At 36.5% G+C, this 7,470-nt stretch overlaps 1 long non-coding RNA gene across 1 annotated transcript in view; it reads left to right on the top strand.

The window, feature by feature from the left end:
• Window positions 1-7,162, top strand: part of LOC107737832 (uncharacterized) — a 36,646-nt gene extending 29,484 nt beyond the window's left edge. The window contains exon 3 of the long non-coding RNA XR_001639826.1: window positions 7,091-7,162. This is a non-coding gene — a long non-coding RNA (uncharacterized LOC107737832). The remainder of the gene's footprint in view (window positions 1-7,090) is intronic.
• Window positions 7,163-7,470: the final 308 nt, after the last annotated feature.

Below are 7,470 nucleotides of genomic sequence, written 5' to 3'. Positions count from 1 at the left end.
GCTGTTATTAAGCCTCTCATTAAAAAAACACAACTTGATCCTAGAGAATGTTAATTACAGACCAATCTCAAATCTCCTTGTTCTGTCAAAGATACTAGAAAAGGCAGTATCCTCACAACTATGTTTCTTCTTAGAGAAAATTGGTATTCTGTCAGGATTTAGACCGTATCATAGTACTGAGACTGCTCTCATCAGAGTTACAAATGACCTGCTCTTATCATCCGATCATGGTTGTAAATTTCAATTAGTGCTACTGGATCTTTGTGCTGTGTTCGACACTATCAACCATGAAATTCTTTTGAATAGACTAGAAAATTATGTTGGCATTAGAGGAATTGCATTGGCATGGTTCAAATCATACTCTGACCATCATCATTTCATAGCAGTGAATGATGATGTATCATATCATTCACAAGTGCAGTATGGAGTACCACAAGGCTCAGTACTAGGACTGTGGCTTTTCATGCTTTACATGTTACCCTTGGGAGATATCATCAGCAAACATGGTGTTAGCTTTCACTGTTATGCTGATGACACTCTGAGCTCTATATTTCTTCATGGCCTGACGAAACATACCAATTCGCAAAACTAACGGAATGCATAATTGATATAAAAAACCTGAATGACTAGTAATTTCCTACTGCTGAATTCTGAAAATGTTAGATGTCAATTATCGGACCAAAAACCTCTGCATGTAATAACCTAGAACACTGTCTAACACTTGATGGCTGCTCTATCAATTCTTCATCATCAGTTAGGAACTTTCTTTCTAGCATTTGTAAAACCACATTTTTCCATCTTAAAAATATATCTAAATTATGACCTATGCTCTCAATGTCAAATGCAGAAATGTTAATCCATGCGTTTATGACCTCATATCTAAATTACGACCTATGCTCTCAATGTCAAATGCAGAAACTTTAATCCATGTGTTCATGACCTCAAGGATAGATTATTGTAATGCTTTATTGGGTGGTTGTTCTGCACGCTTAATAAACAAACTCCAGCTGGTCCAAAATGCAGCAGCTAGAGTTCTTACTAGAACCAGAAAGTATGACCATATTAGCCTGGTTCTGTCAACACTGAACTAGCTCCCTTTTAAACATCATATACATTTAAAAATTTTGCTAATTACTCATAAAGCCCTGAATGGTTTAGCTCATCAGTACTTGAGCGAGCTCTTTTTGCATTATAGTCCTTCACGTCCGCTGCAATCTCAAAATTCTGGCCATTTGATAATACTTAAAATATCAAAATCAACTGCGGGTGGCAAATCCTTTTCCTATTTAGCGCCCAAACTCTGGAACAATCTACCTAACATTGTTCGGGAGGCAGACACACTCTGTCAGTTTAAATCTAGATTAAAGACCCATCTCTTTAACCTGGCGTACACATAACACACTATCACATTTCTATAATTCAAATCCGTTAGATGGTTAGGCTGCATTAATTAGGTCAACCGGAACCGGGAACACTTCCCATAACATCCAAATATACTTGTTACATCGTAAGAAGAATGGCATCAACGCTAATATTAGTCTGTTTCATTCCTATTCCGAGGTCACCGTAGCCATATGTATCCAGTCTGAATCCAGATCAGATGGTCGCTGTAGCCACCCGGATTCAGTGTGTATCCAAACCAGATGGTGGATCAGCACCTAGAGACGACCTCTACAGCCCTGAATGTCAGCGGAGACCATGTCAAATAGACGAGCCCCAGAGACAGATCCCCTGCAAAGACCTCATCACCAAGATGGCTGTTGGCACAAGACCACGAGAACCAGACAAGTCCTCTGCTCAATCTGACTGGTGTTGCAGCCTGGAATTAATCCACGCCATGCTGGTTTCATCTAGCCAGTGGAGAACCGGCCCCCCCGACTGAGTCTGGTTTCTCCCAAGGTTTTTTTCTCTATTTCTGTCACCGATGGAGTTTTGGTTCCTTGCCATTGTCACCTTTGGCTTGATTAGTTGGGGACACTTCATTTCTGGCAATATTGTCGATTTGATTGCACAGACACTATTTGAACTGAACTGAGCTGGATCAATGATGAACTGACTTTAACTGAAAAATTGAGTGTTAACTATTGTCCTCTTGCATTATTTACACTATTTTCTTGTTTAATACTGTAAAGCTGCTTTGACACAATATGTATAGAATAAAGCACTATATAAAATATAAATAAAGGTGACTTGACTTGACTTGTATTTATCTATCACAATTTTTTTTCCTGCCACAGAATAAAAAAAAGGCAATTGTGAGTTAAAAAGCAGAAAATTGTGAAATATAAATGAGCAATTCTGAGGGTAAAAAAAAAATAAAATAAAAAATTGCAAGTTTATATAGAAAAAAGAAAAGGAAAAAGTCCCAATTATGAGATAGAAACCCAGAATCTTGTGAAAATTGTGAGATAAAAAGTCGCAAAACCTTTTTTTTTTCTACCCAGTGGTAGAAACATGCTTCCATAATTACTGAATTGAATACATACTGTATATGCTGCCTCTAAAAAAACCTGTGAAAAGCCAATAAGTTTGTTTGAAAGAATCTTCTGATGAATATATGATAAAAATAATAAACATACTAGGATGTTTTAGTTCCATAAAATGCACAGCTCTGTTAATCAGCCATTTTTGTGATTTGTTCTTTAAAATTCCTGTCAAATTGTAGTCGGATGATGCAGACTTGTCAGTCACATCCCCAAGGCAGGACTCCCTCTATTCAACATATGCACTGGGAATAGTTATATCAGGTCGCGGGGAGTCAATCCTGTTACAGATGAAAATGTAGCTCTTATTGATCCCGCAGGCTTTTATTGATTTGAGTCTTTTCTTGTTTCGTCTTCCCCTCCTGCATGTTCTACTTTTACCTTTTCCTTTCTTTCATTCTCCTGTCATTCTCTCTATTGTCTAACTCTTGTCTGCTCATTCGGTCTCTCTCTCTCTTTTTCTCTTTTTATTTTCCTGTATGGATTCCTCAGTCAATTTGTTTACCGACCACTGTAACTACATCCATTAGTCTGACCCTAAGAGCTTGAGGACAGCCCTGTGACAGCCATCAGACTAATGCAGCTCTGACACAATAATTACACAATGACCTAAAGAAAGGGCCCTGCTGTCCCGTTGTATGCGTGGCAAGCAAACCTGGTTACCACGTCTAAGGTTTTGACCACTGCCACCCCCATAACCCACAAGCTCCAACAAAGCCACTCGGAGACGCATGTGTTTGTATGACAAAGGAGAAATGAGGCTGTATGTTGATCACTTCTCGTTTTACTAACAAGACTGATCAAATGACCCTATTAGTTTTACTTGCTTTTGGCAGAGCCAATGTTTTCAAAGTTGTTTCCTCTGTCTTTGTATCGCTTCTAAAAATCTTTAAGTTTCAGTTCTGATTTAACTTGAATCAGTCGAATTCAGTGATGCAGGATGCAAGTCTATTATAATGAAGGCCTTGTGTATTAGTGATTTTTGACATAGTAAAAAGATGTTGGTAACCATGAAAGCAAAATTATAGATAAATTATTTTATAATAACCAAGTCCAAGTTTTCAACACTAGAAATATGCACAGCAATTTTAATGTATACTGTTGCGTTCAATTCAGTGCAAGTATTTAATTAAGACTTGAATGACAAATTACTTAAGTTAATAATATAATTAATATGTTTTTTTATAAATGAGATATTTACAAATGTTATTTGTTTACTTAAAAAAAATTTAAGTTTTAATTATTAACCACACAAACAAGCCTTATTATTTTGTACAATTTGTTTTTTAACATGTACAAAACCCTATGTCTTCATTAATTTTATTTTATTGCTTTCATAAAGCATTTCATAAAGTTTTTATAAATTAGATATTTACAATTGTTGTTTATTTATTTATAAAATTAAAGGTTCTACTATTACACAAACAAGCCTTTTTATTTTGGACAATTAATTTTTTAATATAAACAAATATTTTATTTTATTTTATTTTATTTTTTTGCTTTTATAAAAAGACGGCAACAACAGTGTAATAAAAATACCAGTGCCCATAAAATAATTACATTTATTAATAATAATAATCAAAATATAATAAATCATTTTTCCACCAAGCAATATAGTTCATTAGTCTAACTGTGTTTAAATAGTAGCATGGTAGATTGATGTTAATATTCAATTGATGTTCAGTCACAAGTGTGTTTTTCAACTATTTTACAGTGACTTTGAATTGGCAACTCATCCACCCTGCTGTGAGAACATCTTGTTGTAAGAACATGCTGGTCTGTTTGCTGGTTTTACAGCAGCTAAGACCAGCAGACCAGGACGGTTAGGTTTTATATTAATTTCCATCTGTTTTTAAGTGACTGTAAATAATCATGATACTTGAATGGTTTCATCCTATTTTTTGGCAAAATAGGGCACAATGTACTGTGTTAATATGGATGAATTTTCCATACGGATTTTTCACAGGTGCTTTACCTGTATTTTAATTTGCACACTGCATTATGTTTTAGAGTTCAAACACATGTCTGGAAACTTAACGTATAGTGTCCTGGCACAAAATTACCAGTACCTTTTCTCTTTTTTTTCTGCAGATTTTTTCTCACAGTGTAGCATCCAAACATGTCCTTTGTGGTTCCATTTTCACATGCGTGTCTCCTTGTACTCTGATCTCAGTCTTTACCTCTGCTATGAGGTTTGAGCCCCTCTCAGTACTCGCTAATGACGGACAGCTGAAGGCACACTCTCAGGACTCCAATCAAATTTACAGCCTTCTAATTGGATTAGAGGAAGCCGGGGGGAGGGCTTTTATATCTGTCTTCCTTTCTCTTTTTGTCCTCTTGTTTGCGCTTTGGCCTGCGCGCCAGGGTGGCTTGCAGTGGTCTGAGTGATGGACAAAAGGAGGAGCTGTTAGCGGAGCTGGGGGTTTGAGCCGAGCCAACGAGGGCCATATCTGCCACTTTGCCGCAGAGGCATGGCTGCTGCAGTCCATTGTGATGGGTGACAATGTTTTGTCAGCAGGCTGAGGATCTGTCCACAGACCGGCTGAATGATAAGATCCTTTTCACGGATGACATAGAGAGCGGAAAGCAAAAAGGCAGGGCAAAGAGTGAAACATCACTTAGCTCATTCCCGCACTGCCAGTGCATCCATTGTCCTGTAGCACGAGTTCAACACCAGACAAAGCATGTCACTCCTTGTTTCTTGAGTGCAAATAGCAGAACTAAAAATAGAAACGAACATCAACCAGAGCAGAAATCGTACATTAAGGGATGCTGAACAATAGAAATTTAAGTGTATTAAAAAAAGAAGGATTTTACAGCCATTTCGTTATAAGACGAAAAAAGACAAAAAAAGTACGCTATGGTAAATAATACTTTTATTCTGCAAGGACCAATTAAATGGATCAAAAAGTGATAGAAGAGACATTTAGAATGTTACAAAATATTTCTGTTTTAAATAAATGCTGTTCTTTTGGACATTCTACTCATCAAAGTATACTGAAAAAATGTCTCCACAAAAATATCCAGCAAACTCAACAGACCTGAACCCCAGAGAGAATCTTGTATTGTCAAGAGGAAAATGAGAAACAAGAGACCAAAAAATGCAGATGAGCTGAAGGCCACTGTCAAAGAAACCTGGGCTTCCATACCACCTCAGCAGTGCCACAAACTGATCCCCTCCATGCCACGCCGAATTGAGGCCGTAATTAAAGCAAAAGGAGCCCCTACCATGTATTGAGTACATGTACAGTAAATGAACATACTTTCCAGAAGGAATGCTTTCCAACAATTCACTAAAAATGTTTTTATGAAGTATTCTATTTTATGTTCTTATGAAGTATTCTAATTTGTTGAGATTGTGAATTGGTGGGTTTTTGTTAAATGTGAGCCAAAATCATCACAATTAAAAGAACCAAAGACTTAAACTGCTTCAGTCTGTGTGCATTGAATTTATTTAATACACGAGTTTCACAATTTGAGTTGAATTACTGAAATAAATGAACTTTTCCATGACATTCTAATTTATTGAGATGCACCTGTATAATGATTTCGGAAAGATCAAGTGACACTGAAGACTGAAGTATTGATGCTGAAAAATCAGGAATAAAATATATAATAATATAATTTAAAATATAATACAATAGAAATAATTTAAGTTGTAATAAAAAAAAAATCTGTATAGTAATGGAAAAGTCAAACCATTACTATACAGATTGGTTAGGTTTTATATTCATTTCCATCTGTTTTTACGTGACTATTTGATATTTGAATGTTTCATCGTATTTTTTTCAGCACTGAAAAACACGACACAATATACTGTTTTAATATGAATGTTAAGTTCACTGACATTTCTTTTAACCCTAAAACACAAAGCAATGCATGACTCAAAATACATGTAAAACACCTGTAAAAAAAAAAAATCAATAGATCTTTCATATTAGCACTATTAACACATATGTGAACTATTTTTTACAGACTTTTCTTATAGTGTAATATTTCCCAATATTACTGTTTTTTACTGTATTTATATCAAATAAATGCAGCCTTGGTGAACATAAGAAACTAAAACATAAAAAAAATGACCAACCCCAAACTTTTGAACAGTATTGTGTATTTGCAGAATTCACAGGTGCTTATTCTTAAAATTAACAACCCCTTGAAATACATACACATGCAATCGACTGGCCGCATGGTGACTGTCTTCCTGTCAGTGCTTTGTTCTGTTTCCTTCCAGGTTTTATGATCAAAGTGTGAAGAAAAGGCCATCAGCACCTCAATTAAATTAGTTTGAGAGGTTACATAGAACAGCCATTGGCGACCACAGCTTCAGTGCTGCTTGCGGTGCATGTGTTCATGTCTGTCAGAGCGAGTGGATGTAAACGCACACGCGAGGGCCTTGCTTTGCCCCGATAGAGAGGTGACAGCGAACACACTTGTCACTTTCTGCATTGTCAGCAGTGTTGCTAGTGTTCCTGACACTCCAGCATATGTTTTTTGGGCTGGTCTGTGGGAATGGGCAGGAATAGCTTCCTCTATCAGTTAGTTCACACAGGATCCTGTCACCTTCCTCATCACACACCTAACCGCTGCCATTCTTATCCCAGCAGGGCCCATGGTGATCTGCATGCCACTATATGGACACTGTCCATGCTGACCACAGGACCAGAAACCCAGAGCACTGCGTGGGGCACCATAGATAAGTGCACTCTGCTGCCTGAAAGCTTAAAACAGGGACTTAAATTAAGTGTAAGTCATTAAAAACTTTATACAATAAGCAATGATTGGTACTTTTGACATTCAGTGGTACTTTTGACATTTATTTTTAAGTACATATGCATAAAATGAAGATGAAGCCATTTTATTTTACATCAGGGTAGTCCACCATGTCCGGATCACATGACCAGCTGATTAAATAACCAGCTATGAAGTAGATTAATAATTGACACAAAAATGAATAAATTTCACAAACCCCTGGGGTTAATAAAGA

This window comes from Sinocyclocheilus rhinocerous, unplaced genomic scaffold (genome assembly GCF_001515625.1).
Source record: "Sinocyclocheilus rhinocerous isolate Xijiao unplaced genomic scaffold, SAMN03320098_v1.1 scaffold1876, whole genome shotgun sequence".
Taxonomy (NCBI): Eukaryota; Metazoa; Chordata; class Actinopteri; order Cypriniformes; family Cyprinidae; genus Sinocyclocheilus; species Sinocyclocheilus rhinocerous.
Note: the sequence above shows the minus strand (reverse complement) of the source record. Positions and strands in the feature narration are given on the sequence as shown.